Source organism: Oryzias latipes, chromosome 13 (assembly GCF_002234675.1).
Source record: "Oryzias latipes chromosome 13, ASM223467v1".
In the NCBI taxonomy this organism is placed as follows: Eukaryota; Metazoa; Chordata; class Actinopteri; order Beloniformes; family Adrianichthyidae; genus Oryzias; species Oryzias latipes.
Genome location: NC_019871.2, coordinates 15,408,111 through 15,434,822, shown reverse-complemented (window position 1 = coordinate 15,434,822; position 26,712 = coordinate 15,408,111). Strand labels below are relative to the sequence as shown.

At 39.3% G+C, this 26,712-nt stretch overlaps 1 protein-coding gene across 1 annotated transcript in view; it reads right to left on the bottom strand.

Moving 5' to 3' along the window:
• Nucleotides 1-26,712, bottom strand: part of rsrc1 (arginine and serine rich coiled-coil 1) — a 134,568-nt gene that overhangs the window by 20,374 nt on the left and 87,482 nt on the right. The window lies entirely within an intron of this gene.

Sequence of the window (26,712 nt, the reverse complement as noted above, 5' to 3'; positions counted from 1 at the left end):
CATTGTCTCAGCCCCCCCCACACACCTTGCCCCCTGAATAATCAAGACCTTAAGTCACATTAAAAAATATAATGCCGTGTATGGCAGGACTATCAATACTGCCTCTAAATTAATTACATTTCCGTTGCGGCGCATCATTTATTTCGCAGCGTTAGGGTCCTCGGCGGAGCCATTTGCCTTTATTGCTATCTCACTTGGTTGATGAGTGAGCTATGTAAAATTGAGTCTCCAATATCATTACACTTAATGAGTTTAAACTTTGAGGGAAAAAAAAGGTGGGAAGGAGGCTTGAAAGGGAGATGCAGAGACAGAGAAGGGGGAGGAAAAGAAGCAGAGTACTGAACTGTTGTGGTTAACACAATATAGAAGTGGGTGTTAGTGTTTGTGAGCGCTCGCAGGCTGTTTGTGTTAGGGCAAAGCTGTGGGAGTGCAAATGGGGTTTGCGCCACTCTTGTCTACATACACTTTTGCTCTCAGTACATTTCTCATTTAGTGTCTGTTGCTTACTTTTTAATGTCTTCAAAAAAAAATAAAAAAAATTGAGTCTTTGGATACACTTCCTGTTCTAATCATCTGTGTGACCACACCAAAGTTTTTTTTGTTCGACACCTGAACTTAGCAAAAACAAGACCTAAACTTCTCAACTTTGATAGGTGAATGAAACCTGCATTTTTCAGAAAGAATATGAATATGTTTGTTCAGTGCAGGTACATCATCAAAACTGTCATTGTCTGGTGAGGGTTTTTTTGTGTTAGAATGCACCATTTATGGTTTGTACAACCAAATCACAGGCTCGTCTTGGCAAACATGTTTTTTTCCCCTGCTTTGTATGCACAGGTGAACATTTATGTGTAAACACCTGTCTGGGTACCCCATGTGTGCTTCGGCGTGTACTCTTTTGAGTTCACTTCATGCTCGGGGCTAGCGAGAGGCAGCCAGAAGACGGAGCGAAATCGTAGGTATGATGTAGCTGAGGGGGGAGAGTGGGGGGTGGAAAAGAAGGAAGAGGGAGACAGGCAGATAGATGGGGGCCATGTAGGATAAAGGAAGAGCTAAGACAGCAGGGGGAAACAAACAAAACAAGTGAAAATGAGAGAGAAAACACTGCCTGCATGCACCCGGAAAAAAAAAAGAGGGCGCACAAACAACAGGAGTGATTTGTCGCTGCTTTTTCTTTGCATGTTTATCCTCTTCCTCTATCCTTTCATCCCTCCCCCAACAGGTTCTCTCATCCCTGCACTTGCTGCTCTTTCTCTATTTTGCCCTATTCCACCCCTTTCTCGTTTTCTTTTTTTTTGTAACGTTTTCTCTTCCTTCTCTTGCTCATCTCTCCAGTACACTTTGCCTGGGGCGATAGCAGCAAATCAAACTGTTTATCCATCTCTCATCAGTGTGCTGCCTCATGGGGCTTCTGCCCCCTCAAAACAATGAAAGTGGGCCTGAGCACTGAGTCCAGGGATATGATTTAATTAAATCAATAAGGAGCTATGTTTGACACAAAAAAAAGAAAACGTTTTTTTTTTAAAAATGCACTGAGCCATTCGGTTAACCTCAATAAAAAACCTGTTAATGTGATGGCTTAAAAAGCAGAGAAAATGACTCAACAAACACCAGGACATGTCTGTGAGCTAATGACACTGTTTCAGAGAAGGTTTTGTGTCTCCAACTCATTGTAAGATAATTTGTGATGGACTTTTATTAAAGTGGGTAATAAACGGCTGTGTGCTGGGGAGAGGAGAAGCCTTTCACTTCATTTAGACTTCGTTCAGTCTTGGCTTCAGGGGTGGAGGGAAAGAGGAGGGATGGCAGAAGGAAGGGGCAGAGAGTGTCAGTGAAATCGCATTGTGATTATGAGTGTAATTGCAGCTCAGGGGCCCAGGGGCCATGTAGCTCTGATGGCGCTGGAAGATGTTTTATGGGCAACAACATAGAGGAGGAAAGTGAGAATGAGGAGAGAGAAAAAAGAGGGAGAGTGGGAGGTAGAGACAGGCTGCCAGTATGGATCATTTTTTCTCGCAGAATCTCCTTTTTATCGCTTCGGTCCTCCCTTCTTCTCTTCTCTTCATCCACCAACATTTCCCTCCTCTGTTCCTCTCTCCTATTCTCTTTCCTCCTCTCTTCTTTTTCCTCCTGTCCTCCTCCCTTGGCAGGATTAGCTGGGTCTCGTTAGAGGGGAAATGTAATAATGCTCCCACCAGGTGGAATCGGGCCTGCTCCATTATCAGCCGGGAGATGGATGGGCTGTGTAGGGCCGGCGGGGGCCAAGCGCGCACGCAATTTAGATTCAATAAACTGGCAAAGCAAGACCCCCAATCTGATTTATCTCTTACACGCCGCCAATGCTTGCTGCTACGATGCTGATTCCCTATTACTGCTCAGAGAAGGACTATTCATTGGATGTAAGGCACGACAGTCACAGAGACTTGTCAGGCCCCCGGGACGGCAGCAAAACAGATACAGCAGAGGGTTAATACATTTACACACAGATAAGCAATTAAATCTAAGGCTGAGGTGAGTTATAGAGTTATTAAAGAGGGAATGGGGGGAGGGGGGTAGTCAACGTGAAAGTGCAGCAGCTCAAGCCAGAGGCTGGGTACAGTACGTATCTCAAGTGAGGAAAACTTTTCTATTGTTTAGAGGGTAATAGAGAAAGAAAAGAGCAAACCGGCCAAAAGCACAGAGTTTAATCAATTAGTTCCCCACCCGGTCCTGTTTATAAGTGAGTTTGCATTTTACCCCCTCAGACTCTGAAACGCATCAAATTTGACTGTGTGACACAATGCATGTGTGAAAGCTGGGGTGACGCTAGCAGCGCCAGCGGTGCCGGCTGTCATGCTGTCCAGCTGCCAATCAAAGTGAATCCGAATGTCAGCGGGAGAGGAGGCGTGATAAATCAGCCTCACACCCAACGACAAACAGAATATTAGAGGCAGCGCAGCGCCATTGGAAAGCTGTCCCCTCCAATCACTCGGCCACTTTACAGTGAAGCTCGGCAGCTGGGCCTCCGACCAGCACGGAATATCAGGGAGGCGGCTACAACCGAGAGAACAAGCAAATGAAAACAGTTGGGCCGAGCGACTAACACTACAAAAAAGTTGATTTACTGATTACCTAATAGCGAGGCAGAAGTTATTGGACAACTAGGATGGGATACTAACGAACACACAAGAAGATTGATATATAGGAGCACCGATGGACAGAAACAGACTGTTGGTTTGAAAGAGTCTAAACTGCTGGAAAACGTTCTACATGCAAATGTAAAGTCTATTCTGTTAATGAATAAAATGTCATCACAGAAACAAGGCAAGTCTTTGCTCAGCTTTTTTTTAAAAATACAACAGTGGCAGTAGATGGCATGGGTATTTCTAGACATGCATAGGAATACAGGCTTATGCAGAAATGCAACTCCATTAGATGCCATCAATCGATCAGCAACTTTTCCTGCAAGTGACAGAATGCATGAATGCAGACCAGTCCTGCTTCTGTTTATTTCCACAGATAAACGAGTTTGAACGATTTTACCCATTTACCATCATGTCTATCAGCACATGGATGCTGACTAAAGCACGTCAAACCCTGCTTGCTTTATTGTATCTAATGTGACAAAAAGCATTTATTTTAAAAGAAGGAGCCCTTCTGTCTGCTGGCCTGGTGTGATCCTCCACCTCCAGCAGGTATAGAGGTTAAATGGATCAAGGGCAGATGCAATACCCTCAGGAACCACTGGGTGGCACAATGCCCAGCCAACACAAGCTGGAGCTCGCACCGACCATGTCACTGTTTATTTACATGCATTTGCCAGCTGACCTGAAAAACACTCAAAAGTTTTTTTGTTAGAATTTCATATTTGATATAATGAATACATGTGCAAAAATTGACTAACTTGAACAAATAATTTAAATATTTTGACCCAAACCTGTTTAAATCAAATCAAAAAAGTCGACAAATACATCTCGATTGACATGCTAAACTAACAAATAAACGTATATAAAAATACCTTTCAAAAATGTAATCAAAACTAAAGATTATTCCTTCGGTGAAAGGCAGAATTCATTAAGGCAGGACACTTCATTTATCCTTATCACCGTCTTAAATTTTTTCTGTCATACAGCTGAATTAATGACACCCATGAAATATTCACAAACTAAGCAATTAGACAGATATATCTTACAAAATTAATATATTATTCATTTGTTACCCCATGAAGAGCTCTCTTATGTTTCAGGAGTATTTTGTGATGTTGGGGGTTGGTTGCATCAATTAGGTCCACTAATGCTGAGATGTAATTGATGCTTCAGAGTGAAATTACTGCTTAAATGAATGAAGATGTGAGCTGCAGACACTACTGCTGCTGCTGAATGATACGCTGAACACTAATCTGAGCTTTACACTGAGTCACTCAACCATTTACGGTCAGTATGTAAAGAAATGTATTATTACAAACCGTAAATTTAAAGCTAAATGCTATTGTTTTGTTCGAGGACAGTCCTTAAGATTTAAGACATTTATCTTTTAAAAAATGTCTAGTGAGTTTTTTTGCAGATTGTACTTAAGAGAAAAGTGTCGATATAATTGAAAATCTCATTGTCTCAAGCATCTCTTTTTAGATGTTAAAGGCTTTAATATATTTGATCCATAAGAGAAGCACTTGCCACTATAATTTCTCTCTTTTTTCAAATTATATTTTATGTGAAAATTACGCTAGAAATTATGCAGGTGACCTTAAAAAAATTGTTTTCAATCTTCATCAAAACCTCAAGACCGATAATCAACTAATTCTCTGGAAACCTAGCCAACAGGACACCAGAATCCTTCTTTGAGCCTTTGGGGGGGAAAAAGGGCCGGAAGTCTTTGATTAAGATTGGGTTTCACTTGGACAAGCAAAGGGGGGAAACAGGTAAAGAAGTCCTCCTGAGAAGTTCACACCCATTCTGAGATTTTAGAGCTGAGGGCAACACAGTTTTCCAGGATTCTGCACCTACACCCTGCTATAAGAGACACACAAGTCCATATTTGCAAAGAGAAAGTTAGGAATTCTGGGGTGCTTACAGCGGCCAGACGGATTAAAAGGAACCACATATCAATACAGGATGTGTGCATATATTGATTCAAACGTTAAAAGACCCACAAGTTGTTTAATATACATATATATTTGTAAATATAAATTATGCAAATATGGAAAAACAATTTCACTATTTACCCCTAAATATGAATATCAATTACGAGGAACATCGATGTTTTAAACTACCTCTAAAATCCTGCTGGAAGACCTTCACTAACATCCATCAGTATGTGTATCACAAAGGTCTTGAGAGGGCAATCAGACCAAATCCATAATGCAAGGATCACATGGTAAAATATTAAGCATCCTGGGGCCTCTGAATGACATCTCACCCTTGGCATCAACCCTGCTACATCTCAACACGCCAGTGTCACTTTTTCATCTCTCTTTTGCTTTCTTTAACCTTCTTTGCATCTTGTGTTTTACTCTGTTCTCTATTTTTTCAAGAACTCACCAGTGTATTTTGTATTACTTTAGCTATTAACCTCAAGCCTTAAGTTTCTAAAATAATTGGTTTTATTTGGTTTAACAGATTAGACTGAAGTTATTAAAAACGATCTTTTTATGTGAAATAGTCAATTTGAATGTGAAACACTAATAATTCAGTGTAACAAGACCTTGCAATTGTTTTTATTTAATTTGTTTCTGAACACACTCATATTTAGTCCCTTACACATGTCCAGCACAGTCTTTTACATTTTCATTTTCTACCTTATCAACTTCAGTATAAAAATAATAAAAATACAAATATTTTTCTTTTAGACTATGAGTTAAAAGTGGTGTTATAATTGTAATGCAACAATATCTCGAATGAGCATTTTGCTTTTTTTAAACAACATTTCTTTTCTGAACACACTTGAACAAGCTGTTGAATTGGGGACAAAAGGCTCTGGTTCCCCCGCTGAAAGCTGGTGGGATGCTATTGTAATGGCACACCACTGAGTGTGTGTTCCATACATGTAGCTGGGACGTTGCTGGTTGCAAAAGGGGCTAAGTGGGACTAAATCTATCAGGACCCCCGCACATGAAAGGTAAACTGGAGCCGTTACTCGCAGAGCCGGCACAAGGAGGTTCAAAAGGGCACGCACTTAGAAAAGAAAGGCAGAAGTGCAGAGACCCAGGCAGCGTCAGTGGGGCTGAGGACAACTGACAACATAACAGGAACAAATACACACTAAAGAACCACCATGCAAACCTGGTGGTCTTGAAGCTAGTTGAACCTCGAGCCTGAGTGAGTGTCTGAATGTCTGCTTAAAGATCCACTTTGATGAAAATTATGATTTTTAACATGTTCTTGCTGCATTTTTCTCATGATGCGGGATATAAAGAAAGAAAATTGAGCTTAAGATTGCATTTCTGAGTATTTCGTATCATTGAAAAACAAAAAAATGTGCTTCAAAAAGATTGTAGGTGGGACCTATAACCCACAACAGCAAGCTCCCTGCTCCGCTCCATTCTAATGCATCAGTTTGCAGACAAGTAGACTCATTTCCGTCTTTGCCTCGTCTGAACCGGCATCTGGCTCCAAACTGTACGGCTGGATGGCTCCAATATTGCTCACCATTTTTTTTGCACTGGTAATGTTAGGTTGGGGCTGTGAGGGGCTGTAAACCAGACCAGGAGAGAGTGTAAACAAAGAGATGATGGGAAGTGGAAGCGGGCTTACTCCGCACCTCCAGTCCTGCTCACAACTAATTTGTAAAGAACTGCTTCTGCTCTGCAGAAACTATATCCTAGAAAATAACAGTTTTTTTTTGCCTAAAACCATCAACATCAGAATTAAAAGAGCACTGGGGATGCTTTTCCAATAGATCAAAAGAGGATCAAAGTGGGACTTTAAAATGGACGAAACACTTGTACGGGTGAGCTGTTAATTTGATTTCACATTAAGATTTCTGTAAAGATTTGTTACGATAAAGTTAACTCAGGGGTGTCAACCTTTCTCTAGGCAAAAAAAAAAAGACATTAAAAGCCATTACACTCTCAGTGCCAAAGGGTCAAATACTGGCCGTGTAATATTCTGCTCAAAGTCAAAGGCTAAAATGACAGAATTATATAAACAAAAGCTTTATGAATTAGAACATGTTTTAGGACAATCATAAATACACATGTGTGAGTTTGGGTATCGTGAATGAAGAGGCAGTTGGCCAATAGTGGGGGGGGGGGGGTTGAAGCCCTGCCTTACTGTCGCAGTGGGGAGAAAAGAACGAGAGGCTTTGGACAAATACTAGCCTCTGTTCAAGGCAGGCATGAGGACTCCCTCGCCTTCTCCCTCTTTATAATCTGTTAATGCTTATTTTCACCACTTTGCTTAAAATATTGATAATCAATTAGCACTACGTCTGTTTTGCTACAGAATCTGTGTCACGGTCTATCACTCTGTCAGAGCCAATTCGCCACTCATTCAAAGTTCATTTTTCCTTAGCGACTCTGTGCCTTTGGAGGAGTCATTACGCGAGGAACATAGCCCGGGGTGCAATCACCTATTCTCTTTCATTACTGGGGAGATGGAGAAGGTGAGAGAGATTATTAGAACTTTGGAATGATCACAAAGCTTCACGCCGCCTGTCAGATCCCCCCTACGTGTAATTCATCTGGCCTCACTGCCTCCCTCCCTCCTCCTCCTCCTCTTACTCATCCCTCTATTCCTCCCCCAGCCTCAGCCAGGGGTTTGGCCACAGACATTATTCATGAACATCTGCAGCGCTGAATATTCCACAGCCGCTGCCGTGATGAAAAGGGAGCTGCCCCTTTGACTTGAAAATTAACATACCGGCACAGTGATTGTGGACGCACCGATTCATTCTGAGCTGAGCTGAGCTGGGCCATTCTGAGACACTCTAGGCTGATGGCGGAGCACGGCAGAATGAATGGCGAAGGAATGTGTTCTTTATGTCATGGCACAATAAAGTTATTTCAATATTATTTTCATTGTAATCTGAAGGGCGTCTGGGAACTTGTAGTTGACCAATAGAAACAACTCTGCAGAGGGAAGCTTTTGGTTTTATTAATTCAGGAATGAGAATCAAGTCAAATTGGATGGTAGATATACCAAAACCAGCTCTTTGTCCAATAAAGCAAAGGTCAGAGGGCACAGTGGTGATTTGTATTGCTGTATCCATCAGTTAAAGATAAATCCTCATAGCAGATTCTGAGTTCAAAAAGAAAAATAACAACAATAATCATATTAATGGCAACTTAATTAAGTTAAGTAACAGCTACCACTCTATCAAAGGCTAGTGAAAAGCTGGGTCAAAGCTGCCTAATAAACATCTTATAACACCAGCTCACCTTTGTACATCTCTTTCTTCGGCTCCCCCCCGAGAATCCCCACATGAAAGCTCAGTCAGAGAGGCTTCCTCACTCACACCAGGAGTACCACTGCCGGAGAAAAACCAAGCATCTTCCTACTCTCTCATGTTTGTGCTCTGTCCATGGTCCTCCCCAGGTCTCCTTCCAAACACACAGCAGGAGCTCCACGAGCAAGAAAATAAAATAAAAAAACTTCCAAAGAAATATTTGCAAACGTAAACATACGTGTTTAATATGAAGAGTGAGATAAAAAAAAAGGGTGTCCAAACATATTTACCTATTTGTGTAATAGCTGGAATTTGCACAAAAATTCAAATTTAGATAAACGTACTCAATAACAGTTTTAACCCCTTCTGTCTATGCAAGCCAGTTTAATGGCTTGCATAGACAGATGCAAAAAATGCATCTGTCTATGCAATGGCTTGCATTTTATCAAACAAATGTATGTAAAAATGCAAAAACACAGCATTGTCTTCAGAATTTTAGTAAGTGCTTTTTATCTGGGTTATTTCTTGCATTTGAATATAGAGTTTGAGAAAATTGAAGACAAAAGAAAAAAAAACATAACATTTTTTTATAGTGAAACAAAAAAACTGCTCTAAATAAAAATTGTAATAATAAATGTAAACATTTACATTGTAACCCATTTGGCTAAAACTTCTCTGATGCACAACGTGTCCACACAAGTCAAAGACTTAATAAACTTTAGACCCACTCCGATGAAAATAGTGATTTGGGGTTTAATAACATGTTCTTGTGGCATTTTTCTCATGATGGAGGAGATATAGAGATAAAATGAAGCATAAAATTGCACTTCTGAGTATTTCTTTATCCAAATTGTTGTGAATCAGGAGCAGAATAGATGCCATTGAAAAAAGAGAGGGTATTTGAGACTTAGACAATTTGCTGGGGGGGCCACAAGTTCCCTGCTCCCCTCCATTCTGATGCATCCACTTGTAGACGACTAGATCGGTGTTCGTCTTGGTTTTTCTCGTCTCAGCTGGCATCTGGCTCTAAACTGTACGGCTGGGAGCTCCAATATTGCTCATCATTTTTGTTGTATCTGTAATTTTAGGTTGGGGGTGTGAGGGGCTGTAAGCTAGCAGGGGAGCATGTAATAAGAGTTCTCAGCAACTGGGAGGGGAAGGCAGGTGGAGTTGCTCTGCACCAACCTGTCCCACCTACAACTCAGACATTTTCTGATGAACTCCTGTCACTTTGCAGAAAATATATCTTAGAAAATAATGCAGGGCTTTTGATTTTGGCTAAAAACAGCATAATCATGGTTAAAAGACAGCTGGGAATGATTTTGAAATACATCAAAGGATGATTCAGTGGTCTTTAAAGGTGATTCCTTTCAACTTATTTAACAAACTTATTCAACAAAGTAATGAAATTAATGCTAAAATATGACAAAATGAAATACACCAAGACTAAACCTTTTTCTGCATATCAATGACGTCTCACTTTAATTTTAAGGTTCTGTAACTGACCCACGGTGCTTTTTCCTTTAGCAAAGGTACGAACAAAAGAGGAGAGTACAAGAGCAAAAACCAAAGACGAAAAAAGGGAGTACAAAATGTAGTTAAATATTTCTGAAAGGGGAGTATTTGGAGGCTTCTGACACAGGCTAGAGTGGGACTTTACAATGCCTCTTGTTGATTGTAAATGGCAGAGCAAGTTTACTCTGGCAGCTGGAGCCAAAATGGAGTCTGACAGATTTGTCAGGGAGTTTGAGCAGCTCAGTGGCAGGGCAGGAATCAGGATGATTCCATCCCTTTCATCTCTAAATCGCCGGCGTACGCTTGTGAAACCTCCGTGTTACAAAAAATAAAATAAATACGCAGAGGGAGGAAGAAAACCAGCCTGGCATGGTTTGGGAATAACAAAAGATTTTTTTTAAACACTTGTCAAAATACAACAGAAGGGGTAAGAGTGAGGAAAATGGCAGACCAAAGTCTGAAAGAGCTGGATGAAGAACAAACATGTCAGTAGATGTTAGCGTTTTTCCACTAAAACACCAGTATTAATAATTCTAGCACTTCTGCCTACTTTTTCTCTCCCCGCCTCCATTTTTTCCCTTTGTAAATTATTCCACAAGATATTATCGCATTACAACCCACTCAAGATCGGGGCCTCTGGCTTTCCTAAATGCAGCCTTCATGACTCTAACCACCTGTGCATGCAACCTTCAAAGCTCTTGTTTCTTTTATAACCGACCTAAAAATATGAAGAGTGTCAGCACCTGTAAGAGTACTCCAAGCCTATTAAATCCCTTCCTGTTGTTTCATAAACATTACTCTCTCCGCAAACTCTTTAGCAGAGATGCATAAAGAGTACAGAGGATGCATTTAAGAGCTAGGATTGACAGAACAAAGTCAGGCTTCATGAGCACTGCTTTGTGTTGTTGCACTCTCCCTAGTTCATTCCTCTGATCCCCTCTGCCTCCATCTGCCTGCTTCTTCTTCTTCTGTTTTTAATTTACAGGATTTCTTTCTGCGTCTGACAGTGAGAAGGATGAGGTGTAAAATTAATCTTTATCCTGTTTTTGTTGTGTTTACTCCTCCTTGACAATGCATGTCAGTAATTAGCCGGCCAGTTTGAATCCAGGCTTTACGATGCATGCCTCCGATTGCCAGCTTCTGCCTTTTGTTATCACCTCACAATGCCGCCCACTCGCCCTTCGTGTCTCTCTGCCTCGCTGCTCCCTGCCACACACCCACACAGGGTGTTACACAATCCATCCAAATGTGCTTCGCTTTAAAACCCCATTACTTAGCCACTGTTGTTTTGTTCAACACAATTAAAAGAGCAGGCCATTCATGAGAACTGAGAGAACTGCCCGTCTTCCTTCTCTGCTTCCCTCTGTCCTCCTCTGTGGTTCAGAGTTGGCTGAGGAGTTACTGTGAACAGGCCAGCTTAGTTCCCCTAATTCCCTGGGTTTTGTTTGCATATAGGCTTAGTTTGGTCCCATTTGAAAGTACTTAATGCTATGCCTCACCCCCTGGCTGCGAACAGACCTGTGAGCAACTTTAAAGATTGGCCAGCCGAATGGAAACAGTAAATTCTACACACACACAAACGCGCACACACACAAAACCACCGCTGAAAGGCTGAACAAGGTTAAGGGGTGCTGCTATTTAAGCACGACACACTTCAAAAGAGTTAAACAACTCATAGGCTTTTTTTCAGTAATAACAACTTAGTTAGACTTGGCAAAAGGTCTGGTGCTAATTTCAGGCTGTGGCCCTGCACAACAGCTTGTTAGTCCTGCAGGACGAGATTAGTTCAAAGGAACGCCAGGTAAATGAGAGAGGAGGATGCTGGTCAGTCATGCCTATTGGGCCATTATGAACAAGTAACAAAAATGTTTAATGTAATATGTGGTAGGACTTAACACCAATTCAGTGAGTCAACATCTAGATCTACAAGGATTTTTAAAACCCAATAAAACCCAAAGAACAGATTTTATGTATTCTAAGTAATCAATAAATGACAATAATAAAACTAACAAAAAATATTTTTAGACTTAATTTTAAATTTTCATTTGTTTTCTGAATATTTGTATTGTTTGTCGACAAGATATTGCAGATTTTTTTGTTTGTTTGGGGTTTGGTTGTAGAAAACAATAAAGCACCATGCAGGGTTTTTGGAAAAGACCCTTGTTTCGAAACAAAAAAAAAAGTTTTATTTTTATTTTTTCTGTCTTGCAATAAAATGAATCTTATTCAGATTGTTTTTCAATTGCAAAATAATCTTAGTTTAAGAATATATGTCTTAAATAAGAATTCTTGGTAAGACGATTTGTATTACCCCATTAGCAACATTTTATTTGGTTATTTAACAAATCTTTTTTAAATTGTAAGACATTTATATTTATTTCTAGAGGTGGCTATTCTTCCAATGTACAGATGTCAAAAAAACAATAACTAGAAGTCCTATATTTTGCTTTAATGTGAAACATTCTTTTCAACTTTATCCCTAATACAACTGAAGCCTTCTTTTAGCTTGCACAGGTTCAACATGTATCCTGCTACACTAAAGAGAAATGATCAGAAACTCGGGTCCTCATATATAAAGTCAAGGAGTGTCTTTGTTTTGTGTCATTTGCCTACGTGTGCCTAAAGACAGGAGACACACGTAGACCTGTGTTTTGCCATCAGCCATTGTCCTTTATTGTGCAGTGGACAGAGGGTCAACCCAGCCCACCTAACAACAGGTGTGAAGCCTATACTTTTCACAAGTTGTAGACAGCTCTATAATTCACACTGTAAAATACTTTTCAGAACAGCCATGAATAGAAAAAAAGAACAGCAAGTTCGTCTCTCTGTCTGAGAGGTGAAGAGCTTCTTCCAGTAAACAACAGAATAGGAAGACAGAATTCTGCATTGCACACAATAGTTTAGACTTCTCATCAGGATCTATAAAAAGACATTTGAGCTCCATTTTCCCCTGTTGCATTGGAGACTACAATCCAATCTAATTGGGTTGACCTCCAACACCCACAGACACGAGCAACCCAACTGTTTGTCTAACTGCCAGATTAAAACCACAATACTTAAAACAATTCTTCTGCATAAGAGGTTGGTCTTGTGGTCAGGAAATGGATGTTGTTCAGAAAACTAAACACAACTTTATCATCTCTGAAAACAATCCAATATTTGCTCTGATTATGTTACCATTTTTAAATCAGGCCACCCAAGCCCAATCCACTTCATCTTCTTGATACTCTTCTAAGAACAAAAATGCGGTTTATTTTTTTATTAGGGAAAAATAATAATAAAACAGTTAGTGATTGAAATGTAATCTTTCATAATGTTTTATAATACCGGTACTTTCAATATATAAATTAACAATAACCAGTAATCGTGTGAATAAACTTGTAAATTTTCTAGTTTAGTGGGGTTGCAGGCCAGTCCCTTCAGTAAATGTATAACTTCCACATCGTTGGGAAGCTGTGGGATGGAAAGGTCAGTATGGATGCTTACAGAAAACACAGTCCACCAATGACGTAGAAACCAGATCCAGCTTCAACAAGTTCACACAATGACTGGTCCAAAAAAGCAAGATAAAATCACTCAACCTCAACCAATATGGATTTAATGAGTGTAAGAGAGATTTCAATTTTTGAAAGGGATTTGCTTCAGGATTGTCAAGTTTTATAACTTTGCAAAACAGTATAAACTGATGCATTTAAAGAAAGACAGCATTACCATTTAAAAAATGCCTTTTTCAGTTCCAGCCAACTGTTTCCGCTTCTTCAAACACACCGACTTCCATCTTTTTCTCATATGTTCATGAAACCCTAGACATGAGCTGATATTGATCTTTTTTTGGAAAACCTCACTGACAATAAATTCCAGTTTCCCTAAACTGCTGTCACAGAGGAGCCCAAAATTGGCTTAAAATCCCTAATTACATTGGTGCTGAAAGGAAATCATTGATCCACAGCATTATGGGAAATTAAACTAGCCCCCAAAACTGGATCAAAGTGAATGAAGTGGCTTAGTGGGGTTTCACAGAGGCTTTACAGATGGGGGACAGGATTATTACCAGTACACACACACACATACATACAGAACACACACAGAATCACGTCTCATTACATCTAATATTTGTTCTATTCCATCATTAATGCATTTGATCAAACCAATATCTACGAACATTTACTGCATGAGGTTGATCACTCAATTGAACGCTATCAATGCACTTAAATCACAGCAGTCATTTAAATAAAAATGCTCTTGATAAAATTAACAGTTTAAAAAGGCGGGGCTTTTTCCAGACCTGTAGCAAAGTCTACTGGGAGAATGAATAAAAGAAAGGGGCCCCTGCTGGTTCATCTGGCCATCTATTGGTGCCCCGAGACCAAAATAATCTGTTTTCTTTTCCCTACTAGCCTTACCATCGACCCCTTAGGGCAGTCTGCCTGCTGTTAAGGGACACCTTTACATGTAATAAACAGTTACCAAGCTGTTCAAAAAAATTTTGATGGCGCTTTTCAGAGCACTGATTAATTTACATGGCCTGCGGTTTTCAGAAATTAGCACTATTGAGAGATAATTTGGAGATTCTGGTACATACTGCGCTTCAGTTTGGTCTAATTTTAACAATAATTGAAGTTAGACTCATCCGTGTGCCCTGATCAACAATCTAAATATTAGTAAAACTAAACTGAGTGTGAATTTAAAGACAAGTAGGGTTTATACAGAGGTGTAACAATTAATTGACCTAATTGATAAAATGATTTATATTCCTACGATCTAACCAGATCGATCTGTTTGAGACAAGTTGTTAATCGAATCGGCCTATATCATTATAAAATCTTTTCAAAATGAAATAAGTCGATCATACTTGATATTTAAAAATATCATTAAGAGTGCCATCACAGCACTTGTGAAGGCAGCAAAAATGATCAAGCCATCAATCAAGTCCAATGTGGGGAAACAGTGAATTTTGCAAAGACATATAACCATACAGTGTGGTGGCATGTTCTAATAATGTTCCCTTTAGATTATTTTGATGTGGAAAAACAACAGTGGGCTGAACCTTAGAAAACTAAAATGTAAATGGATTTGCCCAGAATTCTTGTTTACTTGTTTTTTTGGTACACATATATTTTGAAAACTTAATTATATCGCAAACAATACGAGGAATCCGTAAAACTACACCTGCACACTGTTCAGTAGCAGGTATTTATCTCTGAGTCACACTGGTTGAGTTTTTGGCTAAAGTTCTTGTTTTGGCGCAGGGCGAGGCAGGAGGATAAATGTAGCAGACACAGGCAAAGAGTAAGCTGAGTAATGGGTGGGGCAATCAAACACTCCAGTTGTCCTGGATCGATTTTAGGTCAGTGAATTGGATGGAATTGGATTGTTCAAAAGGAACCAAGATCGACTTTCGTGGACCACATATTATGATATGTATTAAATAGTTGTTAAAATGACTCGTTACTCACTTAGTTCTTTAGGAATGACAATTGTGCTATCAGTTTTTAGATTTCCAAAGCAGTCTCTGTTAAGCAAGTTAGGCCTTAGTCACAACTGCCCTTACAGATGAAAAAGGTGGATGCGAAAGGGGGAAAAAGGGGCAAATCGGTATGCAGGTGGCCCGCACAAAATATCAAGATAGTAGACCGCCCAGTGAGCCCATTGACCAAAAAATGGGAATGCAATTGTTTTTATTTGGGCATATTGCGAGTGATGTGTCATAGCAAACACTTAGACAACACATAAGTAACGGATTCTTCTTTTTTTATTTCTGTGCAAGGGGCCCGCTGGTGTTGTTCAAGTGATAAGTAAGTGGTCATTGCGCGCAGCCTGGCTTACAAAAAGGAAATTAGACAATCAAAGCCTCTTTGGGGCATTTTACAGGCGTCCCACATGCACTTATATATCACGTGCATATCTGTGCTCTCCCTGAAATAAAGTCGCTTGGACAACCCAAAAACGTTCAGCACACAATGGTTAACCCCCTGTACAGGTGCATGTAACTAAGCTTTTAACCTTAAAAATGAATCATCAAAGCAACAACACACAGCACATAATGACCAGTTAATATGCAGGACTGCTGAACTGTTTTCTTTTTCTAGACTTCTAAGAAAGAGGACGCTGGTCGCCCCTGTAAACTCAGCTTCTGTGTTAACTTTGACAGCTAAAAAAAAAAAAAAAAATCAGCTAAAGCAGGGGGTTCCCATACTTTTTCCAGTGAGGGCCACTTGATTTTTCCATTCTCTGATCGGGGCCAGGGTCAGTTTGAAACAGAAAAAGTGTGACAGCCGCAGGGTTGCTTAAAAGTAAATATTTATTTCCCGGAAAGCCACACATAACCAAATATAAATAACCTGATCTGATATTAAATAATCCTCTCTGGGTTCTTCACCAAAAAAAAAGAAAATAATAAGAATCAGCAAACATATAATAACTTAATTGCTCAATAGCTATAATAGCTTTAGGACAGGGGTCGGGAACCTTTTTGGCCAAGAGAGCCATAAATGCCACATATTTTGAAATGTAATTTCGAAAGAGCCATACAATAATGTAGTGTCCCTTGCCCACACTGAGGCACGGAGACTTAACCTCTTTTAAAGTTCTTTATTCTGATTACTGCAGACCGCAACAAACGCCGTTCAATTAATTCAGCAACTCCTGAATCTCTCCCGCCGACACGAGAGCGCTTCTCCCAACTTTATATTCCCCTGCTCCCGCTGCAGCCCTCCCATTTCCCTTATTCGGCCCATAGCTGAACCCCATTGGTCCAAACTACCTAACAACAGGCTGAGCGACAGAACTGAGGGCCAATCAGATCTCTGCTTGACGCGTTCAATGAACTCCAGAACTTTCCAAAACAGCCATCCAACTCAGTCCGCGACAATTTGTTTAAAACTAAATATACAAATGAATGTGTGCATTTGATTTAATTTCAACATTTTTAAAGTACAATAAGTCTGTGGATTCTTTTTAATAACATTGTTATTCTGTTGCTAATAAATGATGAGTATTTCTCATGGTAGTTTTGCTGATGGTCTAGTCTGGTTGATACGTGGTGAGTTTCTGCTTCATGCAGGCGTTGAGACTTTAAACGTGATCGTCTGTCTGAATGTTCTGTAGATGTGACAAAGACTGCTCACATGCAGACGGGGAGCCAAACACACACTCACACGCTGCAGTGAGTGACGGGCAGCGGGTTTTACGTTTTTACAATCCCTGCGCGATTCACCTGCTGCCGGTCCCCATACCCCCCCACCCCCGCCCTCTGCTTTCTCCCTCACACATCCCGTCCCCGCTACTGCGCGCTCTTTCTCAGAGACGGGAGCGCGTAGTTTTAGGCACGTCAATTCACAGGTTTCCAGCTGGTACAAACTCTGTGAAATAATAGATAATAGTAACTGATAGCGCTGGCGCAGATTTCTCTCTCTAAGCACCGCTACTACTGCGCGCCTCTGGCATCGCATCGCGCCCGAGAAGGACTGGTCTAATGAAAAAAAAAAAAACTATAATTAAAGATTTGTCTGCGAGCCACATGTGACCATCAAAAGAGCCATATATGGCTCGCGAGCCATAGGTTCCCGACCCCTGCTTTAGGAGTTTGTCTGCTCGCATTTGCAAGCTATCATATTTCTCTTTGTGATGGGATTCATAATGTCAGTATAGATTGTCTTCTTTGAATACCGCCACAGTCTATTGGCAGATGATACAAACAGCCTTTTCTTTATGCTGAACAAAAAAAATGCTTGTTTGTCCACCACAGGTTAAATACCCTGCATTCTGGATCAAATTTTCTCTTCCCTAACCTTTTTGTCATTTTTCCATTCTGATTGGGGGTCTGTCCCAGTCGCCTAGACAGAGAGCCATTTGGCAGTTCTACAACAGGGGCAAAGTGAGGTTGCAGTAGCAACATTTTTAGGTTGGCTGACATTTCAATTCAAATAAACTTTATTGACGTGAGGAACCAATTCCAGGGATTCCGTTGGGCAGGCCCAGTTCACCATGCTTCACTTTTCCATGCTTCCATTAGTCACGTTGCCATGCTAAAAAAAAAATAAAAAAAAATGCAACAAAAATAAAAGAAAAAGGGTCCCTCTCTGGTATCATTCAGGCGGCCGGGTCAAATGCATGGGCGGGCCGGGTCCGGTGCCCGGGGCGCAGTTTGGGGACCCCTGAGCTAAAGCTTCACTCTTCATTGCACTGGCGCGTCTGGTGAGACGATGAAGCTTCTTAGAGGCTTTGTGATGCTGTGTGAGCAAAAACCACAATCCGAACAGGGTGCAGAGCTTTGGAAAGTTAAGTCTAGGCATATATTCCCAAAGTCTGAATCAGTGCTGCAGTCACTAGTTCTTGAGAACTTGTGGAAGTAAGAGGAAGACCCCCCCCCCCCCAACCATTTGTCTGAAGAGTCTAGTCCAGGGCCCAAATCCAGGCTTCAGGGGTCGGCCTCCTGCTAGTTTTCCAGAAATCCTGCCTTATCTGCTGTTGATTACCTGGATTAGGTGCGTTTAGCCAATAAGGAGCTTCAATGGTGGAATGGTTGGAAAACATGTAGGACACCGGCCCTCGAGGCCTGGATTTGGGCACACCCCCGGTCTAGTCAAAGGAGGCCTAAAAAATAGGGGGTGTCAGTTTGTTTTATAGATTTTGTGACTACATCAATAAGAAACTGCCACAGATGAGTTTTATAAATACATTTATGCAAGTGCCACTGCTTTAGGGGCATGAACTTCAACACTTAACATGCTAATTGAGGTATGAAGAGTCTCAGATGTAGTTACAAGGTTTTTATGGAATTCATTTTTGCAAAGTTATGATCTTCAGGTGACATTTTTGTGACACCCGATTTAGCAGATTGAAGATGGTCTTAAATGATTTCCACTTCATTATATTACTTTTACTACAAGTGGTCTATAACCCTATCTAGATCCAAGGGCTGCAAAAATTGCTTTCCGCTCATGACTAAAATCTTTCTTGCTTGATAAAGAATAAATAATTTCAATAGATCAAGTGCAAAAACTTTGCTTTGTGAAGATGGCAAGAGCTTTTTGTCCTTTTTACATGCTGCACTTAATTAAATACGGTCATAGTGGAATATCTCATGCGATACTGTTTGTGATGTGGGAAAAAAAAAATACTAAAACCCACTTGTTCCGTGTATCTGCAGTACCTAACAGTGATATAACAATATGTAGACTCAAACCTGAATCTTTAAATCTGGGATTGATGAAAACACCTCAAATTGACTTAATTCAGGACTTTTAGCAAAAGCTTAGTCAACTAACAAACACTAAAATTCAACCATTAAGGAGATTGCATATGTGTTTTTTTAATTTCACTGTTTTGACACAAATTAAATCTCTGTCTTTGAATTTAAACATTTAAGTATTTTTATTCCTGTGGTAGAAAGTCCCTCAGGTAATAGAGTGTTTAGGAAGTATATATGAGAAATGTACTCTAATAAAGCATACATTTAACCTTACAAAATCCTCATCTCTGCTCAACAATCAACACTTCAAAAGTATAGTTTGAACGTTTTTCTCGGATATTTCTTACTGATAGTTTTAAAACTCCACTGTGACAAAAAGGGACTCTTATTAACACAAAGTGAAACTTACAGATTAAACAAGTTTGTAACATCAAGTCTACTTGTACTAACATTGTATCCCAATCTGCTTACACTTGACAAATCCGGGGCTTACATTACACAGAAATGAGCAAAGGATATTGTTAGAATGGGCTTAACAAGACATTGTTTTAAGTGAGCTTTTCTGAGGGAATTTTCTGACCTGCTGTTCAAAAAAGACAACATTGAAAACGAAAATATAGTTGGCCACTGTTTTCAGGAGACAGAATTCTGGGGATTTAGGAGGCACTAAGATGATTTGTGGGCCTTTTTCTCCTATCAGATCATCTAAAATGTGAGTGATTACACCAGTAATCATCTGCAAGCCCACACTGGCACAGGCTGTGCTTAAGAGATAAAGGGCGAGAGGCAGCGTTAAGAATGGAGGGAGAGAAAGGCAGCTATAAGAGAGATAACAGAAAGAAAGAGTGGAGGAAGAAGGTGGCAGATTACAATGGTCATTCTCCATCTCCATCAGCTCTTCGCCGTCTAGTTCTCTTGGACTCCTGCTATTTAGAGCTTCATTTGTGTTTGGCCAAACAAACGGCTGACACTGCCTCATCAAAGCTTTGGATTGGCAGCCTGGGCCAAGTGGAGCTGTCGACGAGCGAGGGCAGTGAAGCAGAGGAGGAGAGAGCAAGACAGACGAGAAGACAACAGAAATCCCCAAACTGTAATCCATGGGGTTTAATGTGAATGTGTGTGGGGATTATACATTTATCATCAGTGCTCATTCCTGCTCTCATATTGTTGTCTGCTTGTATATAACAGACGGGAGAAAAGCCATCCTGTACAAAAAGCCGTCAGAGGAATTTAATCCCCAGCTCTCTATCATACAACCACATATCTTGGCCAATTCAAAATAACAACTAGCCTATTCACTTTGGCTGATCCCACCGATTAGCCCTGATTTGTAGCCTACCCTCGACATACTCCCCCTTCACCTAAAACCATTTGTCAGCAATCTGTATTTTTCCCCCAAAAGTGAGAATCCCAATGTGGTTGGATGTCAATCAAACTCTTACAACTCATCTATTCCTAACCCTAAGTAAACTCATTCCAACAGGAGTAATCAGAACTCCCTTAAGCCTATTCAAGTTCTGATCTCTATCAAGTAAAGGTCAAATGTCATAGGTGGATTTTTTTTTTTTTTTGGCAACAAAATTACAAGTTTAATTCAGCTGTGCAGTACAACTAATCCCGGATATAAAGATTCCACAGATCACGAACACGCCTGCTTTCTTTCGTGCAAACACACAAACACACACTAGGTAAAAGGGACCCTGCAAAGAGGAGGTTGAGAGTATTGGTGCTGGCAGTACAAAGCAGGGCTTAGTGTTTCATTTTAAGATGTAAAGACAACAATGACAGGATGTGTAAGACAGGTTAACCGCTTGTCAGAATTTCACGGTACATCCTTTACTGCTATGTGTTTATGGGTTTGTGTGTCTGCAAGGACCAATGTTAATGCAGAGCTTCAGTATAATTAGGATGCAGGTAGTCAATGTGGATGAGTTTTTTTTTTTTTTTTTAAATTAGGAAAGCCACAAGTGTTGTTAAGTGGTCTAAGTACATGCATTACCTCCGTCTTGAATTGTTGTACATTATCACTGATTACACTGCAGCCAATTCAGCAAAACAGATTCCGCTCAAACCAAAAAAATTCTGTCATCCTGAAACAGAACAAAACAGAACTATGAAGGGTTTAATTAAGATTGTGTGAAAGAGGTTAAAATATATACAAATAAGTAAAACATTTCCGAATTACTGCGATTTACCAGCAGAACAATATGGATGAGTATGATAGTAGAGAAGAACATACAATATAGGCAATATATGCCCCCATGATACTAATGATGACAGGATGTAGCAATTTTATAGAAAAGCAATGAACCTTAGTGATCCCAATATGGCTGAAATATTGTGTATCCTTTGAGCATAATTTCACTTTCAACCATATCAACCATTTTCCTACTTTCACTGAAAACGTGCCCCATTATTACCATCATTAGCACCTATAGGAACACTAGTGTCTCAATTTGTCTAGACAACCAGAACATAGAAAAGGATAGAAGAGATTTTAAAAAAAATTAGCAACATCTATGTAAGGCACAGTATTCTTGCTTGTTCTTTTTGTTTTTAGCAAAATACTTAATTTGGAATTATACAAATAAACATTTTAAAAAACATAAAACTGGATTTCCTAGATTCTTTTTTCACTTTCTTAGTTTCACAGTTATAGGGTCTCTTTGATGAACATTACAGACCAGTCTCATCTTTTTAAGTGGAATAAATTGCAGAATTTATTGGAGCCAGATTATTTATTGTTCCACAGGCAACATATATTGAAACTCATCGAGCACAAAAATAGAAGTATCCTAAAATTTTGGTGTATATTTCTTTTAAGATCGCTATAAAAATGTGCTATTATTATTATTTTTTTTTTATTATAAGGCGTTTTTACATTTATTAGCCACCTTCACTTTTTCAGTGACAATATGCTAAGAATAATAATAAAAAAAGATCGCTTTTTCTGAACCCCTCTCATCTCTGCACCCTACAATGAGATAAACAGGATTTCTGTTTAGCCCCATTTTGAACCAGAATGTGTAAGTGGTAAAGTCTATTCCAATAACATTGCTGAAATGCGCAGCACGTTGAAGGAGATCAGAGGGGTGGGAAAGCAAGTCACAGAATGTTTGTGGTGTGTGGCCAGCAGATCTCTTTGAATTCTTGCTGTATGCAGTTAGTCTTTACCTTTTGCCATCAGCTGCTACAAGTTAACATCTTTTAACCAGCAGATTGGAGACTCTGCTTTGACATGCAACAGTTTCCGTTTTGTGCAAAGACTAATGGAGATCTTAAAAGTAAGCACACATTTTGTTTAAAATGTGATTTAGCTTTTTTGCACCTGTCTTTATATAGTTGCGCTTTCATTTTTTAAAATGGAAAATGAGTAGTAGGTTTAACAAATGATGAAAAGCTGTAAAGGAGGGTTTTATAATATTTAATAGGCCTCTGGTCTGTCTAAAGACTTGGTGGGCACACACTTCCCGGTACCTGATTTTATGGAGCCTGCACACTAATCAGAGAGTAGATCAGCTGACAATAACAGAAAATTGCGTGTAACAGCAGATTTGTTAAAGCTTCAACAAATGCAACAAGGTAGTTTCTGTGCTATAAAGCAGTAATTTCTTGGTAAACAAAGTCAGCTAATGTGATACAGGGATGCTCATTTTTAAGCAAAAAATGTTCAAAATACAAGATGAACCTCAAACAAACTTCTAAAAACAGTTTAATCATATTCAGAATGGGAATCCTTTATTGCCAATGCGCAGAGTACATCAAAATTATAGCAGCATTGCATTGGCTTTCCAAGTTCAAAACAGCACAATGTGGCAATGAATAATACTCTTAAAACAGAACAAAAACATGTGGTTGACATAGTCAGGGTGTGGAGAAAGAATATGTGGAATTGTAGTGTGGAGTATTGAATGTGCGTGTTTGAATGTTTACAGCCTGAAGGGAAAAACTGTTCGTGAGTCTGTTGATCCTGGTACTGATGAGCCTGTACCTCTTACCAGAGGGCAGCAGGTAGAACAGTGAGAAGGCAGGATGGATATTGACAGATTACATGTGGTTTAAAGCATCTACTTTTGCTTCTGATAAACTTGATGCCCAACCTCTTTAAAGTCCCTCTTTAAAGTCCCTCTTCAATCATATTTTCATCTTTTGTAAAAGCGTTCCCAGTTGTCTTTTAATTATGATTATGTTGTTTTTAGGCAAAATAATAAAAAAAAAACCTGTTGTTATCTAGGACAAAGTTTGTGCAGCATGGCAGGAGTTCATCAGAAATTCAGCACCAAGTTGTTGGTGCGACTGTTCGCGCAGAAGTAGACTCTGCTCATATCTATCGTCCCTTTGTTTACACTCTTCCGCTAGTTTACAGCCCATAACAATCCCACGCTAACATTAGCAGGCCAACAGAAACGGTGAGTAATACTGGAGCTATCCAGCTGTACAGTTTTAAGCCAGATGTCAGCTCGTTGAGGAAAATGAAGATGTCAATGTATCTATTTGTCTGCAAGTGGATGCATCAGAATGAAGCAGAGCAGGGAAACGTTGGCCCGCCCATTTCAGAGTTACGTCACAGCCGAAAACTTTTTAAACTGCAGTTTTTAATCTTCTCCAGATTCACCACAATTTGAATAAAAAAATAAGAAAAGCCGTTTTAAACTTAAATTATTTCATTCATGTCCTTCATCAAGAGAAAAATGTTAAAAAAAAATTTAAAATCCAACACAATATTCAGAGTGAGTCTTCCCATTGCTAGTTATAACAGTTTCCACTAAACCTACCAGAAAATGTTGCCAATACATGTGAAAGTTCAAAAAAGGAACTTGAAGGGCCTCATTTATTAAATTATTTATTAATTTAAAAAAAATGTTTTGATCAAAATACATTTTTATAAAATCTTATTGCAAGTATTTTGATAGAAATATTTAAACAAAAGAATGTATTCGTTTTTTTGGATTTGCTTTCATCCTTGCAAAATTAACTGGCCAAAAAAAAGAGATAAAACCATTAGGATTAGGACCAGAAAGCTCCACATGATGCATGGTGGGATCCATCTCCAGTCCATCTCCCAGTTGGGTGAAAGGAATGAGCAGAGGATTATTAAGTGTCAGAATCACTATCCAAGTAAAGAACAAAGACTTATTGTTATATCGGTAAAATACCTGTGATTGAGTGCTTAGTAAATACTTCAAGCAGAAAAAAACAGTAGGAATGTAAACAGGAATGACTACGCAAGATCACGGTTGAACAAATCTCTGAAATGGTTTATTACAAGAAGGCAAAAGCAGTGGCTGACATGGGAAAATCCAACCACTGCCTTGAAATGGCTGGAGTGAAGGACAGCACAGAGGTATTGATCATGTCTGCACAGGAACATGCTCTTGAGTGCAAAATCAATAGAATCTGGGGTCTACCATACAAACGGGATCCTGGGAGCAGGCTGTGCAAATATGCTACTGAGACAATGCAGCACATGCTAGCGGCCAGGGCATTCAAGCAGTGTTATAACCATAGAGGGTGGCATTGACTGTGTAAGTCTTGGCTGGAAGTCATATGGCAAAGTCAGGAAAACCCAACAAATTGTGGTGAGAAATGAACAGGCCAAGAACGTGCGGGACTTTAAGATACAAACCAACATCATGGTTATTGCAAACAGCTGAAGAAGGTCGCATAAGTGATGTACCAGTGCCAAGTGACTCCATCATGAGGAAAAAGTAAAAAAGAAACACGAAAGGCTTTAGAAATATTTAGGGTTAACAAAAGAGCTGGAAAAGATGAACTGGGTAAAAGCAAAGCCAAAACATCTGGACAACTATATACTAAAATCCAAACTTTAGATTTCAAATGAAGACAAATGATAGTTAAATATTAACTATTAAGCCTCAACTCAAGATAACTTTATTTTGAACATGAACAGAGCTGATTTAATCGATTTCTACTCTGGAGTGTAAAGCCTCAGTATGGTCTTTGGTACTATATAACAATTTTTGAGACAGAAGAAAAGAAAGAAGGCATACTTTTACAATCAATAGACATAAAAACCCAGCCATCTTTCTTTTAAGCTAACATTAGTTGATTCATGGCTCTGCAGATAGTCACACACATGTACTGGTACATTTGTTAAACATATGTCCTGCAGATGCTGTAGTTATGAAAAGCCCTGTTCTCTATTTGTGTGTGTATGTGGGGGGGGGGGGGGGGGGGGGGGGGTGCGTGTGTGTGTGTGTGTATATATATATGCATTTAAGTAGAAGTAAACATAAAAAATTACATTGCTGTGCTTTCATCTCCTCATGTTGGAAAAGAAGGAATTTGGAATGTACATATATATATATATATATATATATATATATATATATATATATATATATAAAAAAAAAAAAAAACACCCCTCTCACCCTCCGCGGGTGGTTTCTCCTTCAAGCTCGGGTCCTCTACCAGAGGCCTGGGAGCTTGAGGGTCCTGCGCAGTATCTTAGCTGTTCCTGAGGGCTGCTTTTCTGAGGTATATATATATATATATATATATATATATATATATATATATATATATATATATATATATATATATATATATATATATATATATATATCTGAAGTTCTGCTTTAGTAGATGAGGGTTTTTTTCAGGGGTTCCCTATTGTTTGGTTTGTTATTTAAGCATAAATGTGTAAAATTAAGCCAATAAATTTTTTTTTTTTTTTTAAATCAGCGTTATATTTCTTTTTACTCCTCTCCCAAAACCAACAGTCCTTGGCAGCATCTTGGACAAATCAGTATTTAGTGAATAAGGATGTGTGCCTCTTTGTGTGTGAATGTATATAATTTATAAATGAAGTCTTCCCGAATCTGAATAAAAGTGAACCCTGTTTTGGTTGGTGTATGAATTGAAGAGGAATGTTGAGACCACAAAACCAAGTCATGAGAGAATAGCATCTGGAGATCAGATTAGAATGGTGAAAATAAACAAAGTCAGTGGAGAAATAAGAATATTAAAGTAGACCAATGAATGCATGTCTGAAAAATATTTGACTATTGGCACTTAGACCTGATTAGAAATATGAGAAATGTGTAAAAGGACGAGGAAGTTAAATAATAAGCTTTGTCAGCTGGGGGTGGGGTAACAGCCCAGCCTGTACACAATTAGAAGTCCATTAGAGGTTTAAAAGAACTCATGCCTTCCATCTGTTCCCGAGGCTGGGCACATAAGATTGGAGAAGACAGGTGTCTAAATGTTTATCAGCCATGTTGCGTTTATTCCTGTGTCTCTGAGGTAGACAGAAAAATGACCTACACTAATCTAATTCAAACTAACATTCACTTTGAAAAGTTGCTGATGTAGCAGACGTAAAACACTGTTCAAAACCACTGGAGACAGTGTAGTACGGGTCTTGGCATGTAGACTTTACCTCTTTATTCCCATGAGAGTAAATAAAAAATTAGGCATGTGCACATACATAAGCACAAGCATCGCCTTACAAAAGGAGATTAAACACTTTAATAGGCAGGGTGATAAACTATGTTGAAGTCCTACTAATTCCAAATAGTGAATTAATGCCAGTGTGCTAATATCAATAAGTCATATAAATAAACAGTTTTTTTACTTTAAAAATCTGCCCAGAAATGCCCTTATTTGGCAATCAAGATGTG